The sequence below is a fragment of the Canis aureus genome, chromosome 38 (genome assembly GCF_053574225.1).
Source record: "Canis aureus isolate CA01 chromosome 38, VMU_Caureus_v.1.0, whole genome shotgun sequence".
In the NCBI taxonomy this organism is placed as follows: Eukaryota; Metazoa; Chordata; class Mammalia; order Carnivora; family Canidae; genus Canis; species Canis aureus.
In genome coordinates, this window is record NC_135648.1 from 8,383,158 (window position 1) to 8,404,292 (window position 21,135).

The following is a 21,135-nucleotide window of genomic DNA, read 5'->3' on the forward strand; positions in this document are numbered from 1 at the left end:
AGAACTTTTATGTCCCAAAATAAAACATGGAGTAAAAAACAAAATGTTTTTAAAATTTAAAATAAATTCCAGAGCACCTGGGTGGCTCAGTCAGTTCAACAGTTGGCTCTTTATTTCAGCTCAAGTCATGATTGTTATGTCCTAGGATCAAGCCCCATGTCAGGCTCCACACTTTGTGGGGAGTCTGCTTGAGATTCTCTCTCCCTCTCTCTCTGCCCCTCCCCCTGCTCGAGCTCACACTCTCTCTAAAATATATGTCTTTTAAAAAAAATTTTTTTATTCCATTTATCTTCCTCTCTTTTTGAGCTTTGTTGTCAAGTATTGTATTCACATATGTTTCATACCATGAGACACTATTACTATTTTTTATGAAAATAGTTGTTTATATTTATCCATGTATTTATCCATTATATTGTTTTGTGTTTCTTTCTACAGTTTTTTTTTTCCCCAATCTGGAATAATTTTACTTCTTCCTGAAGAACTCACTATAGTGATTTTTAGTATAGATATGCTGAGAAGTTGTTTCTGTTTTTTAAAAATCTGACTTTTTTTGCCTTCATTTTAAACATTTCCTTGAGTGTAGAATTCTATGTTGGCAGTTATTTTCTTTCAAAAGCAAATACATTATACTATTGTCTTCTGGCTTTGATTGTTTCTCTTGAGAAATGAGTTAAAGCCTGATTTTCTTCCTTTTTAAGATTCTTTCCAAGGTTTTTCTAGCTGCTTTTAAGTTTGTTTCTGTTTGTGTTTTGTATTTGTTTTTCTTAAGTCTTACTATGATATGCCTACCAGTGGATTTCTTTTAGCCAGTTTGGGATTTGCAGGATTTGTAGTGATTCTTGAATCTGGGGCTTGATGTCTTTTGCATTAAGAGTACAAAATTCCAAAATTCTATTAAAAATAAGATATGGGGATGTCTAGGTTGCTCAGTGGTTGAGCATCTGCCTTCAGCTCAAGGCATGATTCCAGAGTCCCAGGGTCAAGTCCCACATCGGACTCCCCACAGGGAGCCTGTTTATCCCTCTGCCTGTGTCTCTGCCTCTCTCTCTGGGTCTCTCATGAATAAATAAATAAATAAAATCTTTTTTAAAAAGATAAGATATAAAACATCAACTTAGTGGACTCCTCTTATATTAAAATTTATATTTATTTCAAACTCTGGAAACTATGATATACTAGTACATAAAAAGTAAGATATAAATTGCATCTGAATTAGAACTACAATTGTTGTATAATAAGTATTATATGGAAAGTTTGGGAAGAAAATAAATCAAAATTATGAACAATTATGTTAAAGCAAAAATTCAACAGGAAATTTTTAAAAAGCATTTTCTTTAATGTCAATTCCATTTTTACAAAGTAGAGTACTTTTATAGGAAAAAAACAATAAAATTTTGTAAATGTTGGCTTTTCATTTTAATGATCTAGTAAAAATCTAGTAAAGTCCTAATGATCTTTTTTTCAAATTATCTTTGGAATACAAAAAAACTACTCTTTGGAATACAAAAAGCTAATAGCAAATGGATATCAGAATTACCTGTTGGTGTCAAAGACTCCCAAGCTCCACTCCTCCCTTTTGATTACTGACTAACAATGTAAACTAGTCACTAATCTTAGTGAACTTTTTGTCTTAGGGGTCCTTTTATAATCTACTGAAAATTATGGAGCTTCTCCCCAGATACCTACAATCAAATTTATAAATGATTTCCATGAATTTATGAATCCCCTGAAAGCCAAGGATACAGATCCATAGTCATGAGGCAAAGTCCCCTGCCGATGAAGACCTAAATCATCCAAGCAGTCCTAGGATCAAGCCCGGAGTAGGGCTCCCTAGGCAGAGGGGAGCCTGAATTCCCTTTGCCCTTCCCCCTGCTCATGCTCTCTCTCTCTCTCTCTCTCTCTCTCTCTCTCTCTCAAATAAATAAATAAAATCTTAAAAAAATAATAAAATAAAATAAACAAAATAAATCCTCCAAGCATGAGAGTCCCCATCTGTCTAGATCCCTGAGGAATCTCAGGAATCTAGTATAAGAACAGCCCCTATGATCCAACTCCTCACTTCACACATGAAAAACTCCAAACTCAGACATGCACAAGACTTGTGCATGGTCCCAGAGCTACTCAGTAGAAACACTGGAACAAAACCCTTGTTCCCTCCTGACTCACATCCCAGTGACCTCTCCATAACTCCTTGATTTCTCAGACTAGGCAACACCTGATCCCAGAGGTACCAAGTGGTTGCCCTATCAGAGACTTCAAGGTAACAAGGCACATCCTGAAGCATAAGCTTTCTTTAGAAAATTGATCTAGATTTGGAATAAAAGACACTCGGGTATATTATAGAGTGCAAATTCTGCACAAAATTATAAGAAAAATACATCATTTTTTTAAATGTATTGAGCCTTCCGAGAGTCACCAATGATTTTAGAGCCAAATCCCCTATAAGTACTTTTCCATCCCCTCTGCCCTGCCCTCCTCCACACCGTGCTGCTATCATGCCCCTGCCTTCAGTAAGTAGCCCAGACTACCATCTGTGTGACTTCAGCTAAGTTGCTTAATCTTCCTGAGCCTTAATTTCCTCTTCTGTAAAATGGAGAGGATGGTAGTACTCACATCCTGGGATTGTTGCTTAAAATATTGCCTGCAACACTGCCAACTACTCTCTATATATTGTCATTGTTTTTACCGTTAGTACAATCGGTTTGTGCAATCACTGTGCTAGGTATAATCAGCCTGTGAAACAATAGATGTGAGTGTGCTGGGTGAACATTAAAGCATCTTCCACGTATAAGGCATCATTATTAACATAGTTGGCTCGGTAGCTATGGACAGTCATAGGTCATAAAATTAACATGGACAGAATATTTACCCTTTATGAAACCCTGACAGTTGTTCTGTTTGGGGAATTGAGAGAGCTCCCAATAGAATCCCAGGAGAAGAAAGCTGCCTCAGAAGAAAGATGACCCTTAGATAAACAACCATAAACAGATTTCAGTATCATCATTAGACCAACAAATCACCCTTCAAAAACGCCAGCTGACAGCTCCGTGATCCAGTACTGATGGGAAAGAAACCCTGCTGGGGTGAAATAATTGAGGGAAATATGGCCAGATTAGATGTCATCTGATGAGTTTACATTCTATAATAATTTAAACAGTCATTGGATCTCCATCCCTGCCTTATCCAGCTCTGCAATACTTAATATTTGTGGCTGCTCCTGGTGGCTCTCCCTCAGCCCTAACTTCTGGCCCAGGGTTTAAATAAATTGCATTTCCTGGGTGTAATTTGAAATAAATTAGCCACGGGATGGCTGCCTTCCCACCAGGTTCCCACCAGGTACCTGGACATGGTGCTTCATTCTCTGTCTCTCTCTTTTTTTAAGATTTATTAATTTGTTGAAAGAGAGGGGATGAGGAGAGGGGCAGAAAGAGAGGGAGAGAGAGAATCTCAAGCAGATTCTGCACTGAGCATGGAGACCTAGGCGGGACTCAATCCCATGACCCCAAGATCAGGATTCTGAGATCACAACCTGAGCAGAAACCGAGAGTCCCAAGCTTAACCAATTGTGCCACCCAGGCACCCCCACACCTTTAAAGAATAAAGTGCTTTATTCTAGGCACTTAGAAGCACTTTTTAACAGCAACTAAGATGCGCCAAGAGAGAAGAACTAATCGTTGGTCTGCTGGCCCCATCAGCCAGGAGGAATCGATTAAATTACCAGATTGTGCCATGTGCCTTGTTTGCAGCATGAAAAGCTGGGAAACAATTCTAGGGTTTGAGCCAGAGCAGAAGAGGCAGCCCCAAAAAGGGCCAGAGCACGAGGCTGCCCCAGGGTTTGTCGTGGTCCATGTGGGCCATCCACCTCCCTGAGTTCACGCGGCAGCCGCTCCCCTCTGTCTGGTTGCCTGGATCCCTTCACCAAGTCCCACTTTCATATTTTCATATTTATGAGTTCGCATAGTTGCACTCCACCATTCATTTCTGCCTTTTCCCCATCTGTTTATATGAGGCAGCCACATGAGAGGAAAAAATAAGACACCCTAGAAATTAATTCCATGAAGTAAGAATTTACTGTCTCTGCCACGTAGGGGAGCATAAAAGAAGGGGAGATGTCGTTCTGTAATTCATTCTTGAAAGTGTGACAGCTTCTGGGTGTCTCAGGTTGGGGGTGGGGGTGGTGAGTTTTATTTTCCAGGACCCAAAGTTTGTCTTCCTTCTTGATCTGTGCAGCAAGGGCCTGCTTCTGAAAGACCAACCAAGTTCATCAAGCACTCAGTGTGAATATTTAGCTGGGTGATTCACTCAGTGTTTTCACTGTCACTGAGGATGAGTCAATGTCAAAGTTTGAAGGGAGCTGAGAGTTTATTAAATCCAACCACATTATTTCACAGATGGGGAAAACAAAGGCCAAAAGGATCACTATTTGCCTAAAGTCATATATAAGCTATGTGGCAGAGCCAAGACCAGAAGCCTCAAACTCTTCAATCCCCAGGCCAGAGAACTTTCCCAAAATGTGCCTCTTGAGTTCCATGCATCTTTCTCTTGTCTTGAGTCCCCCATGGAGCTCAGACTCAGAAAAGCCCCGTCAGTGACAAAGAGAGCACAGCTTCTACGGCGTAGTTCCGACAACCATTCTAGATGACAGGCATATTCCCTATGATCCAGAAAAAAAACAAACAAACAAAAAAAAACACTCCAAAGAATATGTTCTAAAGAATACAGACATGCATAAAGTTGTATGTAAAGATAGCTTTGCAATTAAAAATATGGAATTCATATTATTTTAAAAATTTCAAAATTTTATATAGGATACCAAGCTTCCCATTACAGAGATTCGAACAGCAAGTACCAATTGTAGTTAATCAGATCATAAAGAGGGTTTACCTGTTTGTGTCTTTTTTCTTCTTTCTGTAGAGTAAGTGCATTTATTTTTTAGATGCAAATACACCATGCCTCAAGGCACATAAAATAGTTGTCATTTCTGAAAATTGTGTCTACCAGAGAAATACACAATTTCCTTGACTCATATGCCTTCCTCCTTCACCGCAAGAGCCTCAGCACTTTACACTTTAAACATATCAGAAAAACACCCAGGAGAGAAGAACCACCAACGGCTCAAAAAAGAAGAGTTCCTTATACTTTCTGGGTTTATTGAGATGCAACAAGATGACTTCTTTTGTTTTATGTCAAACACTAAATCTAAAGTAATAATCCTCAGAAATATGCCAGTTCTGATTTTTTCCTTCTTATCCATAGTATAGCTCCAGTGTGACAGGACATAAAATGAATGGCCCCGGTGTAAACTAACGTTGCAGAAACATCACATCTATTTTTTTATCTGAAATAAACAATATAAAATGTAACTTCTGTGATCTGAAATTCAAGGTTGCAACTCTTAAGCACTTGGTTTTCCAAAGATAATCAATTAGAAAAAGAAAAATATATCAAATACTAGAAGCATTTTTTTGTACTCCTAAAACATAAGGTCTTTGTAGAAAATAAAGCAGTATTTAAATCAAACACACACACAATACAGATGAATGAATTGAATTAAAAATCCTTAAAAAGTTTTCCCCTTGTCGGGCTCTGCCTGGAGCAGGGAGTCTCCTTGAGGAGTCTCTCTCTCTCCCTCTCCCACTACCCCTCCCTCCATTCACTCCACTCTCCCTCTCTCCCTCAAATAAATAAATGTTTCTAAAAAAAGAAATCTCTAAAAAGTTTAAATGTTAAGCAAAAATAAAAGTGAATAAAAGTAAAAAATATTACAAACAAAATAATTCATGACACTATCATGTTAATCTTAGTGCACTGTATTAGATTTACAGTAACAAGAACAGTTAAAATGAACACCAAAGGCACCTGGGTGGCTCAGTCGATTAAGCATCTGCCTTCAGCTCAGGTCATGATTCCAGGGTCCTGGCATCAAGGACTGTGTCAGGCTCCCTGCTCAGCTGGGAGTCTGCTTCTCCCTCTGCCCTTCCCCCTTGCTTATGATCTCTCTCTCTCTCTCTCTCCCAAATAAATAAATAAAATCTTTTAAAAATAAATAATAAAATAAAATAAAATGAACACCTAAGATGATGGTCTTCAAATGACATTAAATGCTATCTTTGATCTTTTGGGGTTTTGGCTTCACAATAAGTATATAATAAATATCTGTAATACCTTGTCCATGTTGAGCACTTATCTTTCTCCATTTGAAAGCCCTTCTCCAGAGTCACACTTAGAGCCATCCCAGTGGCTGGGGAGTAGAGACTCAGCAGTGGGTCCATTAACAAAGCAGACTTCGTATCTACATGTTCCTGGAGTTTGTATATCCACTGATCAACATAATCCAGAAGTTTCTTTTCCCATTGGTCCCATATTTTCAGTAAGAATCTTTTCCAAGTAGGAGCACCCAGATTGTTCCGCCGTCGCAACACCAACAATGTCTTCCCTGGCCTTTAGTGATGCTTTCCCACCACTTGGCATTACGACCCTCGCAGAGATGGTTAACTAGACTACATACACTCTGCAGAAACGCAGCAACTCCAAGGTAAGTATATTTGACTTGTCACTTGCTTTCTTTGGTGGGAAAGAAGAAACTGCATTTTTAAGGTCCCTCCCAAGAAGAGAATGATTTTGTGGCACAATCTTACACCGTGATGTTTATTTCCTCCAGGGGAGCTGCAGGTTTCTCTCAACACAGCGTTGGGTCTTCAGTCACAGTTCCAGATGTCAATCCAGTTCCAGAAGGAAAAGGTGTGGAGGGTGCCATGTCCAAAGCTCCAGAAAAAGAGGACAATTGTGTGTCAATCATATGCTTGTATGTCCTGTATTTCCAAAGTGACTGAAACTGCTCTCCTGTGGGAATATGATTCTGCTGCTAAGATTGAACCATATTCATTGATTGGTGAGCACCAGGTGACATCTTTGACCCCACAGACTCCATTATAGTTCAGACCCTCTGGAAGTTCAGACCCTCTGGAAGTTCGGACCCTCGGTGCTAGGGCAGAAGAGGTCTTTGAAGAACCTGCTAGAACCTTCCTTGTGGACACCATAACTTTCCTGAGGAACACATGCTGCTTCCTGCAGTTGCATAGGAGAGCAACTTTATTTTACAAGCATGACTAAAGTACTCCAATTGTAAATATTTTTTGTAGAAAATCATTTTGTACTCACTGCATTAGGGTCACATCTCAGGTAAAGGAAGCAGGGATTTTTCATCTTGGCTGATCAGGCTTCTCTTCAAAATCACCAGATGTCGGTCCCCAGGCCAGTGGCACCAGCAGCTGCTCCCAGCCCAAGTCCCTGGCGCCCAGTGCAGCCCAGGTGAGAGGGAGGCTCTGGGCCAGGGCTCCACCTGCTGCATCCCAGGAAGAGGCCAGCAGCGGGCAGTAGGTCTGTCCCGCGTCCTCACCCTGGGCTCTAATATGCTGCCAGCCCAGGCCAACTCTGAAACTTCCCTTTGTGTTTTTCTATGAGTTTCTTCCCAAGTTGTATATACAAATATGTTTGTATTTTAATGTTTTAATAGGAGAAAATATTACTTAAAGTAAACCAAATGTTTTAGTAAACATTTCATTTTGCTCTTGAGCAACTCCTCTTCAGAGTGCTCTTCTGAAACCAGACTTCTAGTCCACGAAGTGATTGGGCCTCCAACCACCATCACCACCAAACTACTGACCCATTCTGATACCCTGCCCCTGGAGGCTGCATCCTGAGTCCTATGCCTCCTCCAACGTACATGCTCTCAGGTCTACTGAGCTCCTGCCATGAGATGCATTATCACTCAAAAAGCCAGCATTTTTGTCAAGAGTTCCAGCATCCCAATATTCCAGCATCTGATGTCAGACAGAACCATAGTGCTAATTTGCCCTGACAGGTGCACTGACAATGACTTGAACCATTCCTATGTCTGGTGTCCCAGATACATACTCAAGTTTGGCCTTCTTTTGTCCTTGCTGGAATCCCAGTTCAAGGCCCCTTTCCAAGTTCTGGCATCTTCTGATGGCTCTTCAGATCCAGTGGTTGATAACCCAGCATACTTTGAGTCTGTATCCACTGGAGCCATGACATATGGAATCAAATAAGGCTGAGGTTCTTCACGGAGAGCTCCCTGGAAGAGGTCCCTCATCATCTGACACTCAAAGCATGGCAGAAAGCTAGCAATAATTTAAGGGTTTGTGTTTAAAGAAATACTTGGCAAGGATGGCTGAGCTTTAAATTAATAAATTCTATTTCACTGTAGACACAAACCATGGGTGTCATCTATTAGGACTTGGCACTTTATGGCTCCTGGAGATGGCACCATATCAGAATAGACCTTAGTCATTTGACAGGAATAAGATGAACACAACACATCACCCAGCAGTGATGCTTCCTCCAGCCCCTTATCATCTCAGTAATTTCAGGAATTTATAAAAGAGATTTAAACATAATTTTGGATTCTCATACATCTAAAGTTGTTTCTGAGGAATCTTTAAAGTAAAGGAAGCGAGCTCAAGAAGAAAAATCAAACCGGAGCTCCTAGGCAAGTTAGCTTCCCTTAAGCCCCATTCATCCATAAAAAATATTTTTAAATAAAGTTTTCCCTCCAGAGTATGAGAGAGAACTCTTAGCCAGGGTTCATGTGATGGAGGCATGGAGCAGGGGCAGTGGAAAATGAACATCCCTGACTTGCCTTGTGTGAAAGGAAACGATAGCTCTAGTTTTGCCCATTAAAATCAGGTTAGCGTATAAATTTTTGGCAGGAAATTAAATGATGCAAACAGATGGAGATAGCGGTATCTTAATGCCCAAAGCAGTTTGTCTTTAAATATAATAATATAATAAAATGAGGGAGGGAGTTTGCTTCTGAGCATCTGTTTTTATCTCAAGAGAAACTATCAGAGACAAGAGAGTACAATGGCTTTTGGAACCGTGTGAACATGAATCAGACAGAGCCAGTATGAGGAGACGGTTCTGGAACTCTGGGTCTAATGGTCAGACCAAGAGGAGGGATGGTAACTCAGGGCGCACCTTTGAGAGCTGCAGCAGTACACGGCAGGACCTAGCTGCAAGCCTTTCAGGATCATCCACATCCTCAGTACTAGAATACCTCAGCCCAAGACAGGCCCATCATTCAAGGTTATCGAGCAGGGCTGGGTGATTCCGTCACCGAATCTGATTTCCTTAGCACATTCTACAGCTTCAAGAAGGCAGACAATACAGGGGGAGAAAGACACTTGGGGCCAAGACCAAGAATTGAATTTCCTGTAAAAATAGCAAAGTACAGGAACCTCTAATCCCTCTAGTTCTCCCCTGTAAGCTGTACCCAAACCACATCCCAAAGATGTGGGGGAAGCAACTTGGGGATGGATTCGGTGGTCAGTGAGTTGGAGATGATGCAAATACCTGATTGCAGATTAATAGATAGAATATTACGTCAGTTATGATTTTTACTATTGTTTTTTCTATCTTACATATAAATGCATTGATAAAAATTCTATAAAGATATACCAGTCTCATAAAGGTGGCTACCTCTAAAATGCGTAAGTTCTAGGAGAGGTAGCTGAGGAGATATGCAAAGGCTTCCAGGACTAGGTGAGATTAATTTTGAAGACTCTGTAGGAATTACCAAAGCGAACAAGGGAAAGACAATATTCCAGCAAAGAGCTTAGCATTTTAGGGTAATGATCAGTAATTTGGTAGAGTCAGAATATAGGCCACTCAGGAAGACCTGATAAGAGATGAGATTGGAAAAGGAGCCAGGCATCTGATCTCAATGGGCCTTGTATTTAATTCCAAATAATTTCAATTTCTGCCTATGGGCAATAGAGAGCCTGTGTTTGATTACAAGCAATAGAAGGATCATCCAAGAGTGATTCAAATAATAAGCACGTCTATTTTGTTATGTATTCACGCTGGTCCCACGCGGATAGGGTGGAAAGCAAGAGGGGATGGGATGCAAAGCAGCTACCCAGCTGGACAGGAAGCATGAAGCCAGTGGTCTCTGAGATGGTGCCTAATGAACCCCCAGGGCAGCAGTGAGTTGAGGAAAGAAGCCAGGTGGAGAGGAACTCCCATTTAGGGGTGCTGATATGCTTGGCCAACCTGATTGGGAAAAAGAGCCAGAATTCATCCCTGTATTGCCAAAAATGCTTTGCAAGAGTAGACAAAACTAACCTAGGGTGGAAAAAAAAGTCAGACCAGTATTGCAGGAGCAGAGACTGGTGGAGAAGGAGCATAAGGGGGATCCCTATGTGGCTCAGCAGTTTAGCACCTGCCTTCGGCCCAGGGCATGATCCTGGAGTCCTGGGATCGAGTCCCACATCGGGGTCCCTGCATGGAGCCTGCTTGTCCCTCTGCCTGTGTCTCTGCCTCTGCCTGTGTCTCTGCCTCTGTGTGTGTGTGTGTGTGTGTGTGTGTGTGTGTGTGTGTCATAAATAAATAAATAAAATCTTAAAAAAAAAAGAATGAGGGAAACTTCTGGACTGATGGTAATGTTCTAAACCTTGATAGGGGTCGGGGTTATATGTGTGTATCAATTTGCCAAAATGGATGGAAAAGTACACCCAGAGATTTGTGCTTTTGTATAAAGAATTCACCCTCCACTGAAAAATTTAAAAATAATAATAATAATAGAAAACACCCTAATCAGACACTGCATTCTAGTTCATGAATGCAAAGCAAAGGATTTAGGAGTAAAGTAAGCTGATGAAATGCACGACTCTGAAATGTTTCAGAATAGCAAGTAGATTTGTGGACAGATGAAGCCATGGAGAGGTAGGCTCAAATGTGTAAACAAATGCAGCGCAAGTTAACCACATAATCCTGGTGGTGTTCATTGTAAAATTCTTTTGAGCAATGTTTAGAAATTTGTTATATAAAATATAGGAGGAGGTGGGAAAAATCCTACAAAAATCTCTTCTCAGAGCCTTAAAACCTACACACTGGGTTTCACACAGTCACACCCCTGGCACAAGACAAACCTGACTATTCTGTGATTCTATCGTGCCACAATCCCAGAAACCCAAGTTCCCAGGAAAATCCCTTTGCTGGATGGATGTGTAGACGCCATCTCCCAAGTTCTGACCACAACATTTCAAACAGAGCAGTTTTCATTCTCTAATCAATAGTGGCCATGAAGTAGTCCTTCACCAACTGCAAGAACTAAATTCTCGAAAGCCCCATCGTATGTGAACTGAAGAATTGAAGATCTTATTAGAAACATTTGTGCTGGAAGACAGAGGTTCCAAAAGAACTTTAAAAAAAAAAAGCTTTCCTAAATATTTTCATATTTAATGAGACACAAAAAAACAGCAAAATAAATACATAACTTAAATTTTGAAGTATTTCGAAATAATCATTAGAACCATAAAATTAAATATTTATTTGCCATCCCCTTCTCACCAGACCATGGTTTCTCCAACTCAGCACTATTAGCATTTGGGGCCAGATCCTTTTTATTTGGGAAAGGGCTGTCCTATGCACTGCACAATGTTTAGTGGCATCCCTGGCCTCCACCCACTAGATGCCAGTAGTTGGGGTTTTTTAATATCTATTTATTCACTGGGGCGCCTGGATGGCTCAACTGGTTAAGCACCTGCCTTTGGCTCTGGTCATGATCCCAGAGTCCTGGGATGGTGCCCGGACTCAAGCTCCCGGCTCAGCAGGGAGCCTGCTTCTCCCTCTCCCCCTACCCCTCCCTCTCATTTCTTATTTATTTGAGAGAGAGAGAGAGAGAGAGAGAGAGAGAGAGAGCACTTGAGCTGGGGGAGGGGCTGGGGCAAGGGAGAAGCAGACTCCCTACTGAGTGGGGGACCTGAGATCATGACCTGAGCTGGAATCAAGAGTTGGACACAGCGACTGAGCCACCCAGGCACTCCTAGATGCCAGTAGTTTTCGTCGTAGTTGTGACAACCATAAGTGTCTCCAGACATTCCCAAGTGTCCCCAGGGGAGAAACATCCCCTGGTTGAGAATCCCTGAACCAGATCCTTTCCCTGGTATTCTTTTCTCAGCATTTCAATGAGATGCTTGTAGATACATTTTGCTTTGTTCTGAATAATTCACATACCAAGAGGCACCTGTTCTGTATCAAGTCCGTCATCCAACTGTCCAATGCCTTTCTGGTTTTATGGTTCCAAGTTGTTCTGTCTGCTTCAGAAGGAACATAGGAACGTTGGAGCTTGAGACAGAAAAAGCTCTCACTAATCTTTATCTAAATAATCTGTTCAGCTCACTGCTTAGATGCCTTTAACTCCCCACCTCCCTCTTCCTCCCTTACACACACACACAGACACACACACACACTCACACATGCGTGTAGAAAGACTCCCCTGCACAGAATACTTCATGCCAAAGTCCCTTTCCTAAGCTTCTCTCTCTCCTGCTCTGCATCCTGCATGATGTCTCTTTTCTATTCCCTAAAACACATCTCCTAACTTTTTCTAATTATTCCCAACTTGAGTGACTCACAATTCTGGGCTTTTCATAATTTTAGTAAGACATGCAAAAGCAAACCTAGACTTCTTGGAACTTTGGGGAAAGAAACCAACGCTAACAGGAGAGGTGATCCAATATTCTGCATTCGATCCAAGGCTTATAGGTGCCAAAGTTGACGTGACTATCCATGCTGCACATGTGGGCGCCGGGACCTTTCTGGGTGGGTGTTCTCTTTTGCCATCATGAGCAGCAGTACAGGGTCACTCCTGGTATTGGCAGGGGAATCCGTAGGACTCCTGTTCTGACCTAGGAGGGAATACAGCTTTTTCAGTGGAGCCTGCATCTCTAGCAATGATGAGATAGTACAGGAAATTTCTTTCAATTGGCAACAGTGGGGCCCCTCTGGATGTTGACCTAGCCGGAAATGCCCTTTGGGTCTTCTCAGGGCTTAAGTGCCATGACAGCTCCCAAACCCCCTGTGTAGTATCTTCTGTCCAGACTCTAAGTGCAAGGGTGTCACTGACTGTGTTTGCTGGCAGGGGGATTGGATCTCCTCCTGATGCTGCCACCCTCCTCTCCAAGACTCAATGCCCTGCTGGGTCAGAGACTGACAAGACTTCAGATCCATTGCATTTTCAGAAACACTGGATAGAAATACTCAAGTTATCCCAGCTCTTGGAGACAAGACAGAGTGACCTCCCACATCCTTGGAGAAGCACCTCTCTCATCCATAGTAGCTGTAACATGGCGCTGCGTCATCCTGACGCCGGCACCCTCCTCTTCCCCAAAAGACTACAAGCTCTGAGAGAGCTGGACTGTAGGTCTCTCACCACTGAGCTACTAGCACTGATCACAGCACCTAGAACACAACAGATGCTTGCTATGTACTTCATGAGTAGAAACGAGGAGAAGGATAGCTTCAAGAATATCGAAAAGTTTACACTCCCTGAGTTGGTGCCAGAAGAACCAGGCAAAGGGAGGTAAGAATAAGTTTGTACATTTGATAAAAGAATTCTTGATCCAAGAAGTAGGTTCAAGCTAACTAGTTTCTCATCCTAGACAAACCTGACAAGGTTTCTCTGACTCTGACATTTGATTTCTGGTCCCGCGTTTGTTTAGCCAGAGATTAATGAAAGTCACCATGACTGCCTTCACACGACACCTTCACAACCTCCCAGACTTCCAAGGCAGCAGTAGAGCATCCCATGGTTTTCTAGCCATGTGCCCTCTTTATCCGCCATGTCACTAAAACCCTCTTTATCCACCCTCTTTATCCACCATGTCACTAAAACCCAATTATAAAACTTGAAGATACTGTGGGTTCAGACAGTCTGGAGCTGAGGAAGGATTTTCTTTCTTGGGCCTTCATTCCTGTCACAGTCAGCCAATAATCCCTTTGACTGTCAGCCAATCCACTGACCCTAAGTCCGAAGATGGAAGGTTGACGCCAAGGGGCGTGGCCTATGATTGAGTCTGCCTAGGCTGTAACTTCAGCATGGCCTGACTCAAAACTTCTTTTGCAAACTATATTCCCTTTAAATATGGAAAACAGAAATGGGAGTAAAATTGGCAAAGCAACTCTGGAAAATAATTGGGCAGCATCCGCTAGAATTTTAAATCATCTTATCCTGTAATTCAATATTCTACTTCTTGCTTGGAAAACACATGTGTGAATAAAATAATAATAAAAGTAATAGAGCATGCACAAGGATGTCAACTGCAGTGTTTTTTATAATACTGAAAAACTGGAAATGAACAAAATGCCCACCAACAGGGGAAGGGCGAAATAAACCCATAGACCCATACTAACTAACATTGGTTGCATGCAACAAATGAAGTTCAGGTAACCTCTTTGTACTAACAGGAGTAGGTCTCTAAGACATATTAAATTTTAAAAATGCAAATAACACGCTAGGAATCCCTTGCTGAAAGCACACACTCAAACACACTCATAACCTAGATATTTCCTATGAACACAACAGTAGGTATGTAAGTCGACTGGGAAATGTGGGGTAAGGTACATATCAATCCACTGGCCGTGCTTCCCTTGGGGTTGAGAGCAGAGGGAAAGAGAAGAGCAAAGGACCTCTTTTACGAAGAGAAAATATTCATGCACTCCTTGAAAAATTAACAATTAAACACAAAAATGGGTGGGGAGGAGCTATGTCTCTCCACCTCTACAGGGGAAGCTATTAAATGGAACTACCAGGAAATAGCAGCTCTTAGAATGGATGCAATGATGGAGGGTAGGATCGTCCCTTAATTGGGCAGGATGGCATGGTTGAATGAATGCGCTGAGAATGCTCCCACTGCAAAAATGTAAATCCTTCGGGTTGAGAATCCTTCAACTGGGAAGGGATGCTGTGTGTTAGGTAGAGAGTTGAACTAGATCCCCATTCGTGTTTAATACCTAGAATGCCGTGTAATCATCCAATCTGTAATGACAACAGGCACAGTCTACTACCAGGCATGAGTGTGCGCCCAGCACAGCCCTAGGTGCTTTACATGCAGCCTCTCAGTTAGGTGTAGTTATTCCTACTCTACGAGTGAGGAAACCAAGTTCATAGTAAGCAGTGAGCTGAGGTATGGAGGCAGGTGTGCTTCACTTCAAAGCCCACTCTCTCAACCACTATGCCATAGAGGGCGTGGGAATTCGGGGACTCTACATGCTGGAAGAGGGTTAGGGTGTTCATAGTGGGCCCTTCTAACAGTTCTGAAGTTCTAACAGCCCCTATGGCTTATTGGGGACCATGGAATAGTTTCTCCACGTCCAATAAAATGAAGCTGCCCCTACAGAACATTTTTCTGGATACGGCATTCCTTAAATTCTGTCCCAGGAGCTGTGTGATAATGAAGTTTCATTGTCATTTGAAAGAGGTTGGTGGAAAAGGGAAACGAGTCCCAGGTGGGGCCGATCTGAATGGTGCAGCAGAGGAAATGCTGTCCCCATGAACACAAGCAGCTGGGTGTCTGGACGCATCATAAAATTTTATTGTGAAATGCGCAGATGATGGGCCCAGCTGCAAAGCATCAGGAGTGTTTATCATGATCTCCCAGTGCATTCTGGGTGCGCTCCCCTTTGACACTATTTTTTGTGGGTTTAACCTAATTGAGATGAAGACATCAAAATTACTTCAAGGTGCAGTCCTGCTGGGAGGCACGCCATGGGCTTCCCTCTCTGAAGCTCATCATACCATTTGTCATGATGGCTAGACAAGCAGTGAGAGGGGTAAGTATTAAGCATTAACATGAGAAGATGACATGACCTGAAGGTTAGTAGATCTTTGTTGGTTCCATCCCTATCTGACAGACGTCATGTTACCAAGCCCACAGGGAGGCCAAGGGTTCTATTGGCCATACTTCAACATTGACCAAGATCACCAAACCATGCCATACAACGATGCCTGCGTTGTTTGTGTTCCAGAGAATGAGATAATGTACAGCCCCAAAATAGTTTTACTCTGTCCACCCACCCCATACACTTTACAAGCAGTTCTATCCTCGGTAATAATCCCTTTTCTTAGGTAAGGCTGTGCCTCTTCCCTTAAAGACTATGACATTCTCAATCAGGGTTTCCCCTATGAGCCACAGAATCCGGAAAGTGTTGGGGTGACTATTTTCTCGCTCCCAAAGATAGTACATAATCGGTTCTATTTCAATTGCAGAGGAAAGAAGTTGAATCATTATGTACAATGGATGCCTTTGACATACAGCTTAACTCTCTTACTGGATCCCCGTTGAGAAGGGCTTAGGAAGGTCTCAAGTGTCACACGCCGTAAGATTAAGTCATAGAAGCTCATAAGGAAAGAGCTTCTTACCAGTTGGCCAGTTAAACATCCCTTTTTTATTTTATTCTTTTGTATATCTTTTTATTGGAGTTTGATTTGCCAACATATAGTATAACACCCAGTGCTCATCCCGTCCAGTGCCCCCCTCAGTGCCCAACACCCTGTGACATCCCCTTTTTATACGTGAATTCTCAATGGTACCCTGAAAAGTAGTCGATTAGCCTCTACCTGAACAGCTCAGCCAGCAGAGGCAGCAAACACCATGAGCAAGGAGGCCTACTGCAAGAAGCTCTTCTCTGGATGAGGTAGGAATCGGCCAGACCGAAGGGCCCCTTGAAAGCTAGATCAACACTTGGGGACCGCATCCCGTAGGTAGTGGTAAGCCATCAGTCCCCAGCTCTTTGCAGGGCCGAAGCAACCCCAAGCCTGTTCTCTGATTCTGCCAAAGTAATATAATGGTATATTACTGCAGGGACTAGCACCCACAGAACTGCTGACAAGTTCTGATGTAGGGCCAGCAGGTAGATGCTATCAACAGGTAACACCATTCGTCTCACTCACGGAGATTTACATGGCAGGGCAGACAGCGCCCCGAGGAATGCTATCTCTGCCTGTAACCTGCCTCCTTGGATAACTTGCAAATACCCTGTCCTGATGTCTTATCTTGTTTTCTCACATCAGGCCTGGGCTGAGGTTTCAGGTGTCAAGCTGCAGCCAGAAGGGAGATTTATGGTCCTGTTATCAGCTCCAGACAGCAAGAGGCTGTGGTCACATGGTGGGGGAACAATAGCCGCGCGGGGGAAGGCCGCGAGGACGGCTGCTGGTCACCACCTGGAGTCACCTGTGCCCACATAGTCCCCAGGGGCAGGTGGACTGGGCTGAGGGTTGGAAATAGAAATGCCTCGTGGGTCCTGGGAAAACAGCTCCATCCACGCGAGTGCTCTGAGTGCAATCACTTACTAGCTCGGATGGTTATTGCCTATGGCTAAATCCACTGTCACATATTTCAGAGGTGCTAAATCATTCCAGCAATGTATAAGATGGAAAGCCTATCACAGCTGAAGGACTGAAGAGGTCATGATAAATGGGGAGTGAGTGAGAAGACCCCTGGGGACTCACTCGTGCCCACGTTCAAGCCACAGAAGAGGCATCCTGTTGGCTTGTCCCATGTGACAGCTGGTACTCCCCCACCCTCCAAGGGCAAAAAAGAGATATTGCAAAACAACTTCTACTTCTCAGGCATGGGCAAGATGAGGAGGCAGTGACGAATCTCATTATTACGGCAGCCGTGCATTTTCATTTACCATCGTGGGACTCCACCTCATTTCTAACAAAACCTCTTCAACTACACAAATACGTAACAACATATAGTATATGATCTACATTATCTACACATAGCTATAGATCATATTATAGATTGTAGATACAGATTGTAGATTATAAATATATATGCATTGCAGATACAAATTTTATCTATAAGGTCTATAACTCTATATGTAATCTTTTCAAACATTTTTTTAGGATTTTATTTATTTATTCATGAGAGACACAGAGAGAGAGGCAGAGACTCAGGCAGAGGGAGAAGCAGAATCCTCAAGGGGGGGATGATGCAGGACTCGATCCCAGGACCCCAGGATCATGCCCTGAGTCGATGGCAGATGCTCAACCGTTGAGCCACCCAGGAGTCCCTCTCTATGTAATTGATATAGCATTTGATAGATGTCACAAAATATAGTACGATGAGCTAACGGCTTCCCCATCCCTAACTGCACCCTCATGTTGCTGGACCCTGAACACACAACCCCTGCCACCACCACCCTGACGCTATGAGTAGGACACACTAGGAGAGCACCTCTCTCATTCCCTTCCCTTACCCACAGCTCTCTCGGAGCCTTCAAGTGTGGGCAAAAAGGCGAGAGCAGACTTTAGTTGACTTCAGGGAAATCCCGACACTAAGCAACAGAGAGAACCATCCAAATCTCCCTGCCTTCCGCTCAAGCTGCCAGTAGAGAATTTAGATTTGCCAAGGAGATTCTTTTCTAGGCATTAGGCTAAAGTCACCACTTATTCCCCTTGGTCTGCTACAAAGATATCATCGTCCGCTGAGTCAGGGCCTGGGCTGAACCTGAGCAGGTGACCCCAAAGGAAATGGCTCTAGTGTGCCCACGAGCAGCTGTCTCCTCCAGAGCCCTGCTCAAACACAGTCTCTCCAGAGACTCTTCCCCAGTTTACCCTGAGTAATTGAGCAGAGGCTGGACCACACACAACAAATATTTACTGCGTGCCTGTTACATGGAGAGGATGATGTCAAGGAGCCATTTCAGTTCTGTTCAATTCAGCCTACGTTTATTTGGAAGCTTTTGTTAGAGAAAAGTGGAGTATCATGGGTTCAAGAAAAACGTCTGAGCCATCCTACTTGATCCACATCCTGAGTCACCAGCTCCTTTGATATTTTTTTTTCCTTTGATATTTTTAAGTGAAATGAGTTAACATATCCAAAATAGTTAAAACCATGCCCAACACAAAATAAGCACTCAATGTATATTAATCCTTATTACAAGACACAGTGGCTAAGCCCTGGAGATGTAACGACCAGGGCATTGTTCTCGACCCCTCTAAGAAAATACAATCTATGGAAGAGAAGACACTGAGGCAGAGCATTTCAATACAGCGGAGTTTCCCAACCCATCGGCCATGACACACTGATATACCCAAAGCGCTTCACAACTCTACTGCCAAATTGTGAACAATGTTGAAAAGGAACATTTGCTACAGTGACTATAATATAGTTATGTTCCTCAGTTAAATCATTGAGCCGAGTGGAGAGATAATATTGTGTAGACCAGGGAACAATGCCACACTTAGACCAAAGAAAAATCACATCTTACTAGTAAACATAAGAAATGTATTTGGTAAGTGGATAAGAAAGTGCTGTTGGGCCACAGGTAATTCTATTTGAACAGCAAGAGTACTCGAGGATACTTTGATCTGCTAATAACATAGTGCCCAACCTTTAGTCAGGCATTATGGGTAAGATACAAGGACATTTATTATATTGCAGAACAAAAATTGTCAAGGAAAGTGGTTCAAAGGTTGGTCCAGCAGCTCAATTACATCACGCAATCCCACACTCATCCATCTTTCCAGTCTTCAAACCTAAGCCCATCAACTTAGTCTTTAAGCATCTATCCTCTGGGATGCAAAGTGGCGACCACCGTTCCAGCCATCACAGGTAGACATGTTCAGCAAAGAATTTCCAACGAGTCTCTTTTCTTAGGGTCACATTGCCTCAGGTGCCATTGCCAACACTGAATCCCATGGCCATAGCCTCGCTACGAAAGAGTCTGGGAAAGTAAGTGTCTGACTTCTTTGGCCTCCAAAATGGAAGATGAACTTCACCAAGAAAGTGTGCAACCAAGAATGCCTGCCTAGTGAATAAGTGAATCGCCCAGAAACCGTGGCTGTTTATTCAAACAGTGTAAGTTCTTATTGTGCTTGTGCTATAATAGTACTTGTGTAGTAACTATTATTAACTCGTTGAGTGTGGCTTTAAAACATTTAATCCCTTCAAGTGCACAGCCAAATATTCTAGTATTTCAAAATGCACCACAACCATGGAAAGGCTGAGAGCACTAGGTCAGTGCATGGCAGTAAATGCCAGTCACGCAAATGAAATGCTATAGAGGAAACTGGAAAAGCAGCCAGGAGATCATATATATATTCATAGACTCATTCATTTTTTTAATTAGTTTTTAACCATTTGCTATGTATCTGGCTCCATTTTATAGCAGTGAGGAAGACGAGGTTCCCGCCTCTATGTCATTTAAGTATTTTGGGTGTGATCTAATGGCCTTGAGCCCCCAAGACCCAAAGATTCTACGTATCCCAAGTTCATGGGAGTTCTTATGGATCCTATGCCCTCTATCCCTTCTCCCAGGACCTGTGTCCTTATACTCTGCAACGTGGCAGTTGTGTCTATGTCAGCAAATATCCTTGCACTTATAAAAGTGTGTCTTGTTTCCATCAGGGCTGCCAAACTTCAGAAAATAAGAAAAACAGGACTTAGGTTCATTTTGTGCCCCATCAGAGCACAGGCTCTTCATCTTCGCAGTGACAAGCTGGCGGAGGAGAAAAGTGCAGACTGATGCACTCATCTCAGCTTTGGTCGTTAACAGCCACATAGCCTTGGGTGAGTCACCTTCCGAGCCTGGTTCCTCATCTGAAAATGGGCAAGATAATAACCCATATTGCCACATCATGCTCTAACAGTGCTAATCGTGGTAAGAAGCCCAGACAAAAACAGTGCACGGTGGCTGGCCTGGTGTAGACCCTCGGCGTAGGGAAGGCTAGTGACAGTCCTCACTGCTCTCCGGCCTTCTAACCTCATTTGCTACTTGTCAAATGAAACCGACCCTCTGCAGCAGGTGGCCAGGCCAGTCAATTAGTGCCTACAGATGGCACGGTGATCTGCTAATTGCTCCAAGGCTTCCAAATTCTAAATTGGTGTGGTGGCTCAGCTGCCAGGAACATCAAGTATTCCCCTCTCCTGCCCCTGCCCTCAGCCCTGCTCCTGAGCATTCCAGTGAAAACTCTGATTCTCTGGAGACGGGTCAGCAGTTTGTGCTGTTATAAATAAGTCGTTTGGACCCTGACCTGACACTTATGAGGAAACAGAAGGTACTCAGTGCCATCTTTGATTTCTTTTTGCCCATCCCCATAAAAAAAAAAAATAATCTATGGGAATTTTGACATTTCTCTCATGGTTGAGCTCTTCGGCTGTCACCCAGACTATCCCCAGACTGAGCACGAGGTGAACAGAGGACCTGAGAAGAGACAAGGAATCACAAGAGAATGTCCCACTCAATTATTTATTCAAGTGGCCAAGCATGGTACATACTCACTGCCATGATTTAGCCAATTAAAAAAAAAAAAATAGGGGC

The 21,135-nt window shown here is 42.9% G+C and overlaps 1 pseudogene; it reads right to left on the minus strand.

Annotated features, from left to right (window-relative positions):
* Nucleotides 1-6,183: 6,183 nt before the first annotated feature.
* On the minus strand, nt 6,184-9,062 carry LOC144307131 (ATPase PAAT pseudogene; annotated as a pseudogene).
* Between the last annotated feature and the right edge of the window lie 12,073 nt (nt 9,063-21,135).